The 18,085-nt window shown below is 38.0% G+C and overlaps 1 pseudogene; it reads left to right on the forward strand.

Moving 5' to 3' along the window:
- Positions 1-3,268: 3,268 nt before the first annotated feature.
- On the forward strand, positions 3,269-3,369 carry LOC130468305 (uncharacterized; annotated as a pseudogene).
- The last annotated feature ends 14,716 nt before the right edge of the window (positions 3,370-18,085 follow it).

Genomic DNA, 18,085 nt, shown 5'->3' on the forward strand with positions numbered 1-18,085 from the left:
CATACCTTCACTATATATTTTCTTACAAAATAAACTGAAAATGATCATCTGAGGTTTTTCATTTGCATTACCTGAGCATTAGCTTCAGTAACAGATCCAACACCGGTCTGATAAGAGCACGCCTTCTTGTACCTGTCAATCGTCCCCTTGACACTGCAGCTAAAGAGTAATGATTAGTTCAATGTCCTAAATTTAGGGTGCATATTTAACTTATGTAATTACCTCTTATACATTCAAGTAAACAATGATAACTCTATCTGAACCATCTTCAAGAAGTAATTCTAAAATCACTGCTTAGGTATCAAATTGCCTCATCATAAAAGAGATGAGAACCATTATATTTTTGAGAAAAAATAATCATTTACTTGTAATCCGTAATAATTAGTAGGATTTAAGATTAAATTCTACCTCAAGACCCCCATATTCTTTCATAGGATCATGGAGCTATGCACTTTCCATCTCACTCCCCAAATTTTTGTCTAAGAACAAGTTTAAAGTTGAATGTAACATACAATAGCATTAATCATCATTACATCTAAATGCATGCTCACTATGTAACACTCCACTACGAGGGTCGGTTTAAAGGATAAGAATTTTCAGCATCCTACCCAAGTAGCATCGATTGTAAGCCTACATCTTCGCACTGCTGATTTCAATTAGTACGGAGTAGCTAGAAGAAATACGGATTTTACCTACCACTCATAACGGTCTTAGAAGGTAAAGGGCACTCATAATCAACTAAGGAAATGAATAACTACTTTGACTTCTTATGAGGTTACTTTGAGTTATTAAAGACTTATCTATCTTCTTGATGAGACTAGCATTGTGCATCAAATTCAAACCATTATACCAAAATCTAATATTCAAACTCCTGTTCGTGATGAGAGGTCGAGATTTTGATTCTTGTTATGTATTTGTACAAAGAAGAAAAACAAACACAATCTATTTCAAGTCCATTTCTTCTCTAAAATTAAAAGTGGAGAAATGCTTCCGAAAGTCAAGTTTCTAAATTCCTATGGCGTCATCAATCTGACATCCTAATTCCGTTTATAACCTCTAGAAAATCGATCCCTCAAAATCCTAATCTCACAACACATAACCGAACAAGTAAAAAAAACCTAAATTCCGTAAAATCCAAAACGAATAAGAAAACAAAAATCAACAGAATTGCAGCAAAATCAACATGAAATTCAAATGAAATCAACAAAAACATCACAAAATTAGAGATTTTAGCTAAAAATTAAAGACTGGAAAATGGCGAAAGTGGTGAACTTTACGAGGTCGAAAATAAGCAGATGCCATAAGTTCTTCTGATCCAGATCTGCAGCGCATTGTAGCTCGTTAAAACTGGATACTCGCTACTTGTAAGTAATGTGGCGCCAACATCATGGAGATTTTCTCAATGTAGTTTCTCAGATCGAGAGGGGCAATGCGGAGGAAGATAAATGGAGGAAAAGCTCGTGGTTTATTTTTTTTTTCAAGAAACAAACTTGTTGGGAGATTAGAAGAAGGAAAATACAGAGACCCGGTAACCAAATAAGGGGTCTCTTCAATTTCTCCTAACTTTAACCATGTGGGTCCAGTGCATATAAGAGACCCGTTAAATTAAATAACATGTCTCTTGATTTTGTTACTCTATTTTTCGTGAATAAATTGTGGGTAATTTGACTCATTAGAGACCCATTATCTCTGATATTTGGTCTCGTATATTAAAGAGACCCGTTATCTCAATAAACGGGTCTTTTGTTAAGGATCTCTTTGCCCATTTTTGTAGTAGTGGTTGCACGGTTTCCTTCGGTTCACAACTTCTCTTGCCACTAAGAACATCTCTCATGAATATAGAATAGTGGGGCATTTGTTTGAGTGCCTCGGTGAAAGATAATGTCACATAAAGCTTGCTAATGGTTTCCCAAAACTTGTGAAATTAATCATCTAGCTTTTTTCCAGCAAATCTTTGAGGGTAGGGGGGGGGGGAGGAATTGGGAGAGGAGGAAGAGTAGCCCCCGTCGACTTAACACCATCACTCACGTCATCGACATGAGACTTCTCTTCCGCCACATCACAGTCCAGAGACTCATTTCCCTTAGAATTCTCACCCCTAGAGGAAGGAGCATCAACAAACTTAGCACCATCATCTAAAGTCTTCCCACTCCTTGTCATGATTGCATAAATTTCCTTAGGAGGTTGACCTTGCGGTGGGAGACTTGTGTGCACTTGTTGTTCTTTGATGGTGCTAGCTAGTTGTGCTAATTGAGTTTCAATCATTTTCAAGTGAGTGTTGGATTGCTTAAATCCATCCTCAAACTCAACATTCTTCTTGGCTTGCGCCCCCACGAACGACTCCATGAGAGCCTCAAGGTTAGACTTGAGAGGCGGGAGAGGTGGAGGTGCATTTCCATAGCCACTAGGATTTTGTTGGAATTGGTTGCCATAGGTCCTCGGCCCATTGAACCCAGGAGGTGGAAATTGAGAAACACCATATGGACCTCCCGAGTTCAACGGATAACCCCCACTAGAGGCACCCCTATATTTCCCATAAGAGTAGTTGTAACCCCCTCCACCTTGATGATTGGGATTATAACTACCTTGATTGTATTGGGCTTGATTGCCAAGACCATGAGATTGACCATAGGGTGCTTGGCCTTGATAGCCTTGCTCCCTATAGCCACCTCGGCCTTGACTATCATACCCACCTCCTTGGCCGAAGCCTTGGTAGGATCCATGCATAGGGGGCCCTCTAGGTGCTTGCCTAGAAAAGTTTTGACTATTGGGGTTATCATATCTAGGCCTCTCATTCATAGCATGGGCATATTCCAACTCAAATTCACCTTCATAAGAAGGACCATAATCCACATAAGACACATTATGCACCAAAGGACAAGAATTGGGGAAATGACCAAAATCTTGACAATTATCACAAAAAGATGTGCCCGGAGGCATAGTGTCATAGGAACTCACCTTGCTCTTCCCCTTACTGAGAAGAGAAGCCTAAGGCGGTGGAATTGTTGATGGTGATGGTGGTTGGCTTGGTGTGCTCTCTAGCTTTTCCAATCTCGAGCTAATCTTCTTAATGATCCTTGCTTGCTCCATAGAATATACCGACCCTTTACCATCATCACTCCTACCCTTGCCGTCATAGTCCCTTGCACCAACGTGCCAAGCTTGGTAGTTTTGGACCACATCCTCAATTATCTCTTCAATTTGATCTTCGGTTTTGTTCATGATGGGACCACCCGCCCCCGCATCTAGACTTGTCTTGGAGTTTGGGATCCCATGGTGGGGGCATTCCCTTTGGTATTCCTTGAATCGGTCCCAAGCTTCAAAAAGCGACTAATCCCGCTTTTTCTCAAATGATTGAATTTTGTGGCGATATTCCGCCGTCTTGCCATGCGAGTAAAACTTGCTCAAGAACGCACTTGTCACTTCATTCCAAGTGCGAAGTGAGTTGGGCTTGACCTCCTTCTCAAGCCAATCACTAGCTCGCCCAAGAAGAGAGAAGCGGAATAGCGTTAACCGCACATAATCCGAGGTCACACCATTGTGTTTGATTGTATCACAATAGTGTTAGAACTGTTTTAAGTGCTCGTGCGGTGACGCGTTGCTCTTCCCATAAAAAGGATGGCTTTGAACCAAGTTGATCAAGGCGGGCTTGATCTCAAAGTTATTGGCATTAGTTGTGGGAGCTTGGATACCGCATGTTGCTTCAAATGCTCCCGGTATACCCAAATTCTTAACCGGGAGAGCTATAATTTCATAGGCTTGCTCGCTTTCTTCTTGTTCCACACCTACACTCAAGGGTGCAAATCGATTGTGCCTTGACGAGCGAGTTCGAACGCGCCTAAGTCTCCTTAGTGTCCTATCCAATTCAAGGTCAAGAGGGTGGAGAGTCCTTTGACGTGCACGTCCCCTATCAAGCATACAACCTCAAAGAACAAGTGAGTATTGCAAAGGAAAAGAAAACTAAACAAGAATGCAATATTTTTGTATTTTTCTAATGGTAAACTAGTCTCAACAAAACTAAATAACAACGACCGTTCCCCGGCAACGGCGCCATTTTGATAAGGTGTTTTTCCGTCGTTGAAAAGAAAACCACCCGACCAAACAAAATTTATAAATCCTAACTTTCCGGCTATATTGCTATAGCGGCAAGCATAGGGATCGTCCCATAGAAACGGTGTGCATTGAGTCAAAGTGTTAAGCTAGTTTGGAAAAGAGTTTGTTTGAATTAATATATTGGAAACTAAGCTAATCAATCAAGGAATTAAACATTATAGGGAAATGCTAGGGAGTCGGGGATAGCCTAGGGAATTGGGGGAAACGATCTAAACAATCAAGCAATCATGATGATGCAACGTCTTAGTGCATAGGGGAATGGAATCGAATGACGTGCTTGCCACCTCTCGAATGGAGCACGCGAAGCATCTAATCTATGGAAAAGCTTTCGCCTAATCCTAAACTAGATAAACTTGCATATAATAGGAACCACCATTCACTTGCACAAAATAGGCTCACAATGTCTTGCCAAACCTAAATCATACATTCCAATCAAATCCAATCAATTAGCATTTGCAACTACTACTCAATTGGTCATGGATATCCTATCACTAAATCAATTTAATCACATCAATCAATCAACATTCAACCATCAATTTCCCCTAATTAAGCCCCTAGATTCTCCCCTTTCCCTAACCTAAATCTACTCACTACACATACTTGAAACTAGGAAATTCATGGATTCTAGGCAAGCAATTATGAAATTGAAGGAGTAGAAGGAAAGAATCAAGAAGTTGAGCATTCAATTGCAAAATCAACTAAAGAATTGAGAATCAATGAAACTAAAATCAAAGCAAAGAGGAATTCAAGAAGTTGAAGACAATCAAAGAAAAATAACAAAATAGCATGAACAAAGAACTAAGAACTTGAATTAAATTGCAAGGAATTGAGAAGAGTTGAAGAAATTACAACTTGAAGCTTCAAAGCAATGGAGTTTCTCTCTCTAGAAAACTAAGCTTGAAGAGAAAACTTTCTAAAACTTCCTAAATTCTCTTTCTGAAATTAATTGTTGAATAATAAAAATGAAAATTCTATTTATACAACCCCTAAAAAATAGAAATTTTAAACTCGAAAGGTCAGCCCGCGCAGCGATGCGATCGCGGGGACCCAGGTGCGGTCGCATTGATGCGAGCGTGCTCCAGATCCATATTAGGTTATGATTCATATGACAAAACATAAATCATGCGGAAAAACCATAAAGCCAGGAAAGCATATTATTTACACATAATCATTTAGCATAGTTTAGATGCATACACTTTGTTGCGTGCCCTCCCTAGCTGCGCCCGAACCGAACAAGAACAAGTCTTTAGGACTCCAAGTGTCGTCCCTCCGTAGATAGTCCACAGCACGTCCGGATCCGCCTTAAGCTTGACCAACTAGGATCGCCCTTAAGGTACTTAGAATTTTCGGCTATTGTAGGCAATTATATGACTGAATTTTTGCTCTCAAAAATCACTTTGAATACTTGAATACTTGATGTAAATTATGAGCCCTTAACTCATATTTATAGACCATGGAATAAGTAATCGAATCCTACTAGGATACGAATTAATTAAATTAGAATCCTAGTAGAATTCTTATTTAATTAATTTATCTTTTAGGATTAGGAATTTTAATCATTAAACAAATCCTATACTCTTTAGGTTTCGTATGTGAACACAAACTCTACACGAGCATGACCCGCAAGCGTGTAGGCCATGCCCGCGCACAGCCTACACGGCCGCTCGGCCCACGCGAGCTACAAGCCCACGCGAGCTGCAGCAATGCTCGCAGCCCATTGCTGCGCGCGCTGCGCGCGCTGCCATGGCCTGTTGGGCCTGGCCTTGCGCTGGGCCTGGCGTGGCCTTGGCTGTTCGTGTGGCGCGCTTGGCTTGCTGGGCGATGGCCTGGCTTCGTGCTGGGCCCTCGTCCGGCAGGCCTCGTCCGATGCTTATTCGTACGATACGCTTCTGATTAAATTCCCGGTTCCGGAATTCATTTCCGATACGAACAATATTTAATATTTCCGATTCCGGAATTAATTTCCGTTTCGAACAAATATTTAATATTTCCGTTTCCGGAATTATTTTCCGATTCCGATAATATTTCCGATTCTGACAATATTTCCGTTTCCGGCAATATTTCCGATTCCGGCAATATTTCCATTTCCGATAATATTTTTCGATACGTACCATGTTTCCGTTTCCGGCAACATCTACGACTTGGATAATATTTATATTTCCGATACGATCCATATTTCCGTTTCCGGCAATATCATCGTTTCCGGAGTATTCATTTCTTGCCTGTGACGATCTCAGCTCCCACTGAAACCAAGATCCGTCGATTCCGAATATCCATAGATGGAGTATTTAATGCCATTAAATACTTGATCCGTTTACGTACTATTTGTGTGACCCTACGGGTTCAGTCAAGAGTAAGCTGTGGATTAATATCATTAATTCCACTTGAACTGAAGCGGCCTCTAGCTAGGCATTCAGCTCACTTGATCTCACTGAATTATTAACTTGTTAATTAATACTGAACCGCACTTATTAGACTTAACATAGAATGCATACTTGGACCAAGGGCATTATTTCCTTCAGTCTCCCACTTGTCCTTAGGGACAAGTGTGCATTTCCTAATTCCTTTGTCGCTCGATGCTTGCTCTTGAACATAAGGTAAGAGTTGTCATCCTTATTATGTCCAGAGGTGTTCCTCGGTTTCAGAGTTCAACTGATCAAATAAACAGATAATCATAGCCTATGATTCATCCGAGCACGGCCATGCATTTCACAGTTTCTAGCTCTCCGAGTGGCCTTGTACAACTTTTAAGCATCTCATCCCGATTTATGGGAGGACAATCCCAATCTTGCGATCTTGAGATTAGACTTCGTTTGATAGGTGATTACCTGAGCGTTGCCTTTATAGCCTCCTTTTACGGTGCGACGGTTGGTCAACGTCAAAGCAACCAGTTCTCAAACAAGTAATCTCAAATCACTCAGGTATTGAGGATTTAGTGTCTAATAATTTTAATGAAATTTACTTATGACAGATTTTCATCTCTTACAGTAAAGTTTCATAGGTCTTGTCCGATACTAGTCTTCCCAAAGTAAGTATCTATGCAAATGATTATGACATTGCCATGTCCACATAGTTCAAGAAACAGAACTACTAGTCATCTTGCATTCTAGTCGTCTAACGTTTTCTATGCGTCCAATATTATAGAAAACTCCGACTAGGGACCATTTTCAACTTTTGACACTCAAGTTCACTTGATAGACATTTCTTAGTCACAGGACTGGTCCTGACAGTCTATCTTGAATATTTTGTCAAATTGAAGGGACTCATCATTTAATACTAAACCAAGATTAAATGGAATATGAAAAATACATTTCATATATGATAAATGTTCAACCCCAACGTTTTACAACCATGGGCCTCTAACCCATCTTTAAAACATTTCATGGAATTCAAAGCTATGCTTGATTTCCAGTGCTACAACGTGAGTGTTGCTTCTCACTTGTTGCATAGGTTTAGTTATCACGCTTTGCCAATCTTAACATCCTTTTCATCGAATGTTCTTCGAGATATGATGATAAGAACTTTTGAGTATGTTTATTTTGTGATCTAGTCTTTCTTGCTACATTAGTGGTTCTACGCATTTTGCAATGAAGAACCATTAAGTCAACAGACATGTGATCTTCCCAAGTTCAATGAAGAACTCATATAAACAACTCTATTTTATTGCTTCTTATGCAATAATTACTTTTACTTCAACTGTATAGGTTGCTAGTGATGCTTTGTTTGGATCTACTTATCCAAGCAGTTCACAGATATGTGGAAGACTCTCCAACTATATCTTAGAACATAGAAATTATTATTTTAATTTCCCACGCAACAACTCATGGTCTTCAATCCATGTTGCCATTTCAAAACACGATGCTCGTCCTTGTCAATGGTTAACTCCAAAGGGTCTTGCTTGATCCTTTGCCAGTGTTTATGCGTGTAGCATCAATATTTAGCATATCTTTATTTCCTTGAATCAAGAACTATTCCTATGTACCTTTTCAAGTACCATAAGTGTTCTTGATCTCAATCTAGTTGATCTTCACTTAGATCAATAGAGATTGGTATATATTCGTCATGCCTAAAGTCATACGATACGTTTTTGGCGATCCTCATATTATATTATATACATGATAAATTCTTTTGCAGAATAATTCCCAATTGAATTCTATTCATGTAACTTTAGCTTATCTAGGTTCAGTAGATACTAAATTCAGCTAAATTCTTTGACATATAATATAGGTTAAGAATCTCATTTAGACTCTTTGATGTTTAACTTAGTAAATGCTTATACATAGTTCAAACATCCTTTACTTAGATTTATTCACATGGGTCGAATATCTCCAATGGAGACTTTCGTGTTTGATTTAGTAAATGCCATTACTTAATCCAAAACAATATCATAAGATCTTTGTAAATAGATCTTAATACCCAGTATGTACTAAGTTTCGCCATGGTCCATCATTGATGAATAATTTCAAATCTATGTTATTAGCATTTGAATGTTATTTCACAATAGAGAGATATGTGTGTGATACACACAGGACCAATTAAGTTTTTATGTACTCCCACTAAACTTCTTATATATCTATATGAATCATGTACATTTTATGAAACTAAAATGCTTATTAGCTTCACTAAAATACAGTTCCAATTCCCAATTGCTTGCTTAAATCTGTACTTAGATTTCATAAGTTAGCATTCCTTTTCAAGGATTTATTTGGATCCACAAATCCTATGACATGCCATGTACATAGTTTTCTTCCAACATTTGATTGAGGAATACGTTTTGTCATCCAATTGTCATATGTACCAATATGCAATCATTGCTTGAGTTATAGACTTGAGCATTACGATTATGCATGAGGTTTCAACACAATCCATGCCATGAATTTGCTTGTAACATTTAGCAACTAATCTAGCTTTGTGTGTGAACACAATTCCATGTTTGATGGTTTTTATCCTTAAAACAAACTTGCAACCAATAGGTGTGAAACTATTCTTGCAAATCAACAAAATTTCAATTTTGTCATCAAAACATTGGTTATGTTTTATGGCCTTTAACCATCTAAAACATTTGAGTCTATATATGGCCTCTAACCATTTTAGGGAATCTGGGTTTCGTCATAGCTTTCTTACAGGTCACAAACTCATTAATCTACATGATAATAGTTTGACTGCAAGTTGTAGGTTTCTTTACTATCTAATAGAAGAATCGCATGGATTCAGTGACCTGAACTCTATGCCTACTTGGGTATAGAACATCAAACAATAGAATATCAATAGCCACTTGAAAGTCCTTTGAATATTCTGTTCTCCTTGAAGCACTTGTAAAGTCTTCTAAGAGATGTCTATTCTTTAAAGCCACTTCTAAAGTCCTTAAAGAATACGTGTTCGGATTTTCTAAAGAACTTCGAAAATCCTCCGGAATGTCCGTCTATGTTTGTTGTTCGCCTCGAAGACTTTCGAGGTCTATTTTCTCCCACTTGTCATTTTGGAAACGAATCTCCAAAAGGACATTATTTCGAGCAAACAAACATTATGTTCTCAAAAATTCGTGGTAGAAACAATACCCTTGTGTCTCATTTGAATAAATCACAATGAAACATATATCTATACTTGGGGCCTTAGTTTGTTGAATAACAAACACTAAGCTCCCACTGAGTTTAGGAACTCTTTAGATATATTATGAAAAGATATTTTGAAATTACTTTTCAATAGCTTTGACGAATTTGGTTTAGTTTGGTGGTAGTTGAGAATTTTGTTTTAGAAATTATAGGAAAAGTCTTTATGATCCATCATTGATCGAATCAAGTACTAATTGACTTCGATTATTCCAACTAAGATATGCCATATCTTATGGACCTAGATTGTGAAATTACAACACACAATCATTGATGATCATATTTGGTCTCAAGTAATCATCAACATGATCTAACCTAGATCTTTATGATTTCTTGCCAAGTGGATTTTATACTTCTGAATCTTTGAACTAGCCAAACAGATTCAACTTATATCACATTTGAGTAAATAAACCTATATTCACTCAAATTCATAAAACCTTTCTTTAGCTTTGAACTCTATCGTCTAGGCGTTCTAACAATAGTTCATATTCTTTGTTACTTTCAACAAGTAAGACTAGTTGTCTTAAATTGATCTAGAAATCAATCAACTTTCAAAAGTCTATCAAAATAGAGCTTTTGAATGTTAACTTGTTGATATGGTCTAAGCAACAGTGCCAAAGATTAGTGGAACTCAAATCAAGGGGTTGATTTGAACCTAGTAAAGTTTTTATTGTTAAAGAGTTGTTTGTTTTAATCAAGCATCTTGACTCATCCCGTAAATGACCATTTCATTCAAATAAACAAACAAACAAACATTGTTTTTGTTCTTCTGAATGTGAGTCTTTCTGTGTTTGAACCAGAAATTTAGGTATGCTGATTATGGAACAAAATAGCCATTTAGTTCCAGCCTTGAAAGGACATAAAACAAACTAGATGACCCTACAGCTAATGTAGAATTTCCATGCTTCATTTCCCACTTGTAGGCCATTAGTGTAGCCTAGCTTCCATTATTTGAGTTATTACCGAAGTAAGAACCTCAAGCGGTATATGATACCAAGGAAGTTTGATTCCTAGGTCACTTCTCTTTAAACATAAACTTATAGGTAGAAACGGAATTGTAAATTCCTGTCATCTGTTCCTTTGTTTTCCTATTTCTTGTACCCTTTCTTATAGTCTTAAGAATTGAATTCTTTAGTGTTGACTTTTATACTTTGTTAGACATGTCCAATGTCACCAACAAGGTTCTTTACCATTTTAATTTATGTTGAATATTTTGTTTCAACTAGATGATCTTACTAGAAGCTTCTAAAGTTCTCTAAGCATCGATCTACTCGAATGTCTAGGGACTAGACTCATTCGAGAATTAAATGGAAAAAATATTTTAGGTTGTTAACCATTGGTAAAGCTGAGCGTTTAAACTCAATGCTTTATGATCTCAAAACTACATTGTATTTTGAATTCACAAGCACCAATTGGTTTGCCATTCGATTTTGATATTCGAAAACAACCATAAAAGTCGCGAAAAGAAACGTACATTTTAAATTGCTCATTTTCTCTCATTTCCGTGAATGGTTCTTGGATTCACTACCAATCGAGGAAATTTACTGTTACCTTTCTAAAAGGATTTACTGCAGTGCAAGATATTTAATTTTAAACAATAATTAAAACATACATTGAAGCATGCAAAGTCTAAACATTTATCATGAGTAATAACTTGAAAATTAAAGCAATCATGCAATTTCAACAAGTTATTAGCATTTTATTCGAATTTATTGTTCCGGCAGGTGTGAATAAAATGATTCCAAGATCCTAAAATCATTGAAGAATTAAGCACAAACTTAATCCTAAAATATCTTAGGTAAGCAAAAGCCTTTTGCTAATAGTCTAGAAACTATTCTTGGTTGATAGGTACGTCTAAGAACTTATTAGGTAAACCCATCGATTTTGCCACGACATAAAAGGACTCCTTACTTATATCGTTGAGTTTCACCAAAACTAACATGTACTCACAATTATTTGTGTACCTTGCCCCTTTAGGACCAATAAGTAACACCTCGCTGAGCGAAAACTATTACTAGATTGATGTAAAGGATATCCAAGCAAGTGTATATTTTGGCATGGCACCTTTTAACTCAATTTTTAAGTTTGGAACTTAAGGCTCTTACTATGTTGGTTAGATTTTAAGTGAACTAAAATCCTTAATCATGCAACATAATCAAGCTTTGATCTCATGCATATTTAAGACATATTTAAAAGCAATAAATAACTTAAAACATGCATAAGATAAATGTGATCTAGTATGGCCCGACTTCATCTTGAAGCTTCAACTTCAAAGTCCGTCTTAAAAATCTCCGTGGGAGGCACCATTTTCTTCAAATATGATAAGCTATAATTAAAACTAATTACAACTATTTGATGGTACGCAGACCATATTTGAATTGAAAAACAACTTTGGTACTGTAGACCAATTACATTCAAATTAATGGTACGCAGACCATATTTTCTATCCTATTTGGGCCATACTAGTCACTTCATAACCTGCAAAACAGTACATATACAATATATACCATTCACCCATTCATTATCATGAATGGCCCACATAGCTGGTTAGTAAAACACATTATGCATCACATAAACATTTGCAGCAATTAATCAAGGGCACCAATAATCTACAAATTATTCAGTCCTTATTAATTCTAATCAAGTTGTTTTAACCTTAAGGATTTGTAGACCTAATCAAGAGTTTATGACTAAAAAAGGGCTCCCACTTAAACCAATAAATTCATATGCTTTACTAATTTTAAACATAAAAATGTATTTCTAGTCTAACCGGAAACATACAAATTTAATTAAAATTTAAAGCTCATATAAATTTATAATTGAATCCAAAAAGTTTAATTTAATTTCAGTCGTATTTAAATTAATTCATGATTTTAATTTTAGTAAAATAATTAGAATAAATAAAATTTATTATAATTACAATATTCAAAATTAAAATCCAAGAAAATAATTTAAATTATTAATTTTAAAATTAATTAAAATTACGTAAACTGAAAATTTCAAATTAAAATTTCAAAACGATGTAATCGCAACGCAACAATCCCACGCAACGCACGCCCATGGGCCACACGCACACAGCCATCGCTGGCCATGTGCGCGCAGCCCATGCGCTGCGTCGCATCGCTGCTGCTCACCATCGCAAGGCATCAATCGAACACGCGAGCTGGTGCTCGCTGCGCGCGCCAGCGCTCGATGCACGCGAGCCATCGCTCGCTGCGCTCGCTTGCCAGCGCTCGATCCATGCGAGCCATCGCTAGCTGCGCGCCTGCCTTTCCCGCACGCGAGCTTGCGCTCATCGCACGAGGCAGCAGTATGCGAGCTGGCGCTCGCTGCGCGCGAGCCATCGACGCTGTGCGTAGCGCTCGTGGCATGCGAGCTTGCGCTCGCTGCGCGCGAGGCTCTGCATGCTTGCGCGAGGCAGTGCGCGCTGTGGCGCAGCACGCTTGCTTCCCACATGCGACTGCTCGTGCCTTGCTCTCGCCCCTGCCCACACGCCCATTGCTCACAGCCCACGACACAAGGCAGGGCTACTGCCTTGTGCTCGTGCACCATGCCCTTGCTCGCTGCATTCGTACCGCATGGGCGACGAGCTCCCTTGCTCGTCGTCTCATGCCCGCACTATACAACACCCCTTAAGGGTTACACGTAGCGTCCATTGCTTTGTGCGTGCAAGTTATATGAGCGAGTCGCATAAAAATTAAAAATTTATATTCAAAATTAATGATAAATTAATAAATAATATTAATTTCATAATTTTAGGGCGAAAAATCGAAAATTTATTATTTAATTGATTTCCGATTAACATGGATTCAAGTCTAGGTCATAAAAATTTAAAATTTAACATAAATTTACAATTTTTATGGTGGTTTTTAATCATAGGTATCTAATTAAATTATAACTAATTATAAAAATCAAATTAATTCTAAATTATTCCAATTTTCAACAAATTAATCATAATTACAAATTAGATTGCATAATTAACAAGGCTAGGCATTCAAACTTGTTAAACATATACAGTATGTCAATCAAAAATTCAAGATTTATCAACAAGAATCGCAAATATTTAATTTAACATCTTAAATTTACGAAATTTTGCATTCAAAAAATTAAAACCTCCGAAAAGTCATAGTTAGGCTTCGAATTTGAGAATTCTGGGTTCGGCCGAAAATCACTATTTTTGTCAAAATTTTAGAATGCCTTTTACATGCGGAATTGACACAAAAATCACTCGATTTGGATGAGTAACGAAGAAACTTCCGAAAAACTGCGTACGTATAATTAAATAAACGCAAATTGCAATTAATTAACAATTACGAAAATTAATCACCCCTTTTAATTCTTGCAAATTTGTAATATTTAACCATGTTCATGCAATTTAGATTATGAAAATAATAAGAGGCTCTGATACCACTATTAGGTTATGATTCATATGACAAAACATAAATCATGCGGAAAAACCATAAAGCCAGGAAAGCATATTATTTACACATAATCATTTAGCATAGTTTAGATGCATACACTTTGTTGCGTGCCCTCCCTAGCTGCGCCCGAACCGAACAAGAACACGTCTTTAGGACTCCAAGTGTCGTCCCTCCGTAGATAGTCCACAGCACGTCCGGATCCGCCTTAAGCTTGACCAACTAGGATCGCCCTTAAGGTACTTAGAATTTTCGGCTATTGTAGGCAATTATATGACTGAATTTTTGCTCTCAAAAATCACTTTGAATACTTGAATACTTGATGTAAATTATGAGCCCTTAACTCATATTAATAGACCATGGAATAAGTAATCGAATCCTACTAGGATACGAATTAATTAAATTAGAATCCTAGTAGAATTTTTATTTAATTAATTTATCTTTTAGGATTAGGAATTTTAATCATTAAACAAATCCTATACTCTTTAGGTTTCGTATGTGAACACAAACTCTACACGAGCATGACCCGCAAGCGTGTAGGCCATGCCCGCGCACAGCCCACACGGCCGCTCGGCCCACGCGAGCTACAAGCCCACGCGAGCTGCAGCAATGCTCGCAGCCCATTGCTGCGCGCGCTGCGCGCGCTGCCATGGCCTGCTGGGCCTGGCCTTGCGCTGGGCCTGGCGTGGCCTTGGCTGTTCGTGTGGCGCGCTTGGCTTGCTGGGCGATGGCCTGGCTTCGTGCTGGGCGCTCGTCCGGCGGGCCTCGTCCGATGCTAATTCGTACGATACGCTTCCGATTAAATTCCCGGTTCCGGAATTCATTTCCGATACGAACAATATTTAATATTTCCGATTCCGGAATTAATTTCCGTTTCGAACAAATATTTAATATTTCCGTTTCCGGAATTATTTTCCGATTCCGATAATATTTCCGATTCTGACAATATTTCCGTTTCCGGCAATATTTCCGATTCCGGCAATATTTCCATTTCCGATAATATTTTCCGATACGTACCATGTTTCCGTTTCCGGCAACATCTACGACTTGGATAATATTTATATTTCCGATACGATCCATATTTCCGTTTCCGGCAATATCATCGTTTCCGAAGTATTCATTTCTTGCCTGTGACGATCTCAGCTCCCACTGAAACCAAGATCCGTCGATTCCGAATATCCATAGATGGAGTATTTAATGCCATTAAATACTTGATCCGTTTACGTACTATTTGTGTGACCCTACGGGTTCAGTCCAGAGTAAGCTGTGGATTAATATCATTAATTCCACTTGAACTGAAGCGGCCTCTAGCCAGGCATTCAGCTCACTTGATCTCACTGAATTATTAACTTGTTAATTAATACTGAACCGCATTTATTAGACTTAACATAGAATGCATACTTGGACCAAGGGAATTATTTCCTTCACGAACTGTGCGACCGGGCTCATAATCCGTGCGATCGCACGGTCTTGACTTAGCCAAAATATTCAAAATTCTTCATGTGCTCGCACCAAAATTTTGTGCGAGCACACAAAAATTCAGTGCGAGCGGGCTCATTTCTGGTGCGAGCGCACGAAATCCTGAAGAGTTCCTGCATCGTTTTGGCGATTTCGTGCGAACACACACTTTTGGAACTCGATCGCACGGCCTGATTGACTTTAAGGCCAAGTCTGCAGACTCGTGCGAACACACAGAATTCCCGTGCGATCGCACGGGCCTGATTCGAGCATATTTCCACTCTTTTCCATCATTCTCCAACATTTTTCTTGAAAAGTGCAAAGATGGTATAAGGGCATAAAAATGCAACAAAAGTTATACAAAACTATCAAAAAGCATAATGAAATTCTATAAAATCCTAACTTAGAGCGACATAAATGCCGCTCATCACTACCTCTGTTTCAAAAAGATCTTTACAGTTACTATTTGCATGAACTCAAATGCAATGTTTAACTAGTAATATATCAATTTCGTATATGAAAAAATTATAAAAAGTTGATATTCTGAAAATACATGCATACCGAGACCAATCTAACAAGATATTACATGTAATGTTTTGATGTATATTATAGTGAGAATTTACAATCAAAGTTTTTATCCTTTGGACACATTTTCCAAAGCGTCAAGAACTATCAGAAACGGAGGTAGTACAATTTATTGTCACAATATGTTATAGTAGGTGTTACAATTAATTGCTCATATTTGGGATGCAAATTCCATTTGTCTAGATATATTTCAACATGCATCTCTAGCTCCCATATATTTTGAGTGAAGGTTTCTGATAGATTGTGTAAACTCCCTGAATTGGAGTGTTGTCCTTGATCAAATATATATAGTGGGGTTACAATATTAGTCTTAATTGTATTATGAAACCAAATGAGACTAAAAGTCTATTGTATATTAAATATCCTAAGAGATTCTATCTCTAGCACACCCCCGCAATCATAGCGGGAGGAGGTCGTACGTTAAGACTGTTCCTAAAATCAAAAAATAATTGTTGCGGAAGGCCTTTCGTGAAGATGTCTGCAAACTGATATCGGGAAGGAACATGGAGCACCGGTACTTGACCCAATGCCACCTTTTCCCGAACAAAATGGATGTTCGTCTCAACGTGCTTGGTTAGTTGGTGTTGTACTGGGTTGCGAGTAATATAGATTGCACTGAAATTATCACAACAAACAATGGTGGCCTTTCGAAGAGGACAATGGAGGTCAGGTAAGAGATTACCCAACCAACATGCCTCAGCAACAACATTTGCGGCGCCTATATATTCGGGTTCCACGCTAGATCTGGACAATGTATGTTGACGCTTAGTGTAATACCTCGTATTTTTTGTAATTTATAAATACATTTTATTATATTTATAAGGTTTTTATGAATTTAATTGCATTTAATGGGAATTAAATGTATTTTAATTTTAATTAATTTAATTATTAATTATTTACAAAAACCGTATTTTTATTAAATAAATTCAACGAATTTATTTAATCGAGATTTGTTGGGTCGTATTTTGGAAAACGAATTTAATTTAATTTAAGCCCAGTTAAATTTCATGATCAAGCCCAACAAGGCTTGCAAGGAATTAATATTAAATAAGCCCGTAAGCAAGCCCAACCTTAAAACCTAAAACCTAGCCCATGAAGGGATGAGAACCTATAAATACCCCTCCCTTTCATTAAATCCCCAACCTTAATTTTCAAAAATTTTCTTCCTCTCTCTCTCCTTCTTTTCGTCCGCCCCTTTCCTTCTGCCCAAAGGCACGAGCGTGCTTGCTCGTGTGTCTGCCCGTGTGCCGAGTGCTGCCCGCCGCGCCTCACGCGCACACCCCTCGCTGCTCTCTCTCGCCTTCGCAGCCCGCAGCCCAGCACACGTTGCTACTTGCTGCTGCTGCTGTGCCGCACACCCTCACTGCCCCTCTTGCCTAGCGCCCACGCCCCTCTCGCCCACGCAGCGCGCAGCCCGCCTGCGCTGTTGCTGCTTGTGTTGTTGCGTATCCCGCGCTGCTGCCTAGCCGAGTGTTGCGTGTCGTGTTGTATGTTGCCCACGTCACTGCCCACACACGCAACACATCAATTGTTGCGTGTGTGTGTTTTTGATCGTTGATAATCAATTATATACTCTCAAACTTTTCAAATTTCAGTTTTTAAATTGTTTTAATTATTTAATTGCGATTATTTAATTATTTGGATTATTTAAATTGATTGGAACGGTTATGAACACCGTGTTTTAATATTTTCTATTCGAATTAATGAGATTGGTTTTGATTCAAAAGAATTATAATTTTCAGATTTAAGGGTTAATTAAAGTGTCAATTTTTAAGGTCAAAACATGATTTTATTAGTAACCTATTAGTAGGATTTCAATTTCGATTGTTCAAGCGATTGATTCACGTAATTTAATGACGATTTAAATTATGGGAATCAACATAAACTTTCAGATTTGTTATT

This window comes from Spinacia oleracea, chromosome 2 (assembly GCF_020520425.1).
Source record: "Spinacia oleracea cultivar Varoflay chromosome 2, BTI_SOV_V1, whole genome shotgun sequence".
Lineage (NCBI taxonomy): Eukaryota > Viridiplantae > Streptophyta > Magnoliopsida > Caryophyllales > Amaranthaceae > Spinacia > Spinacia oleracea.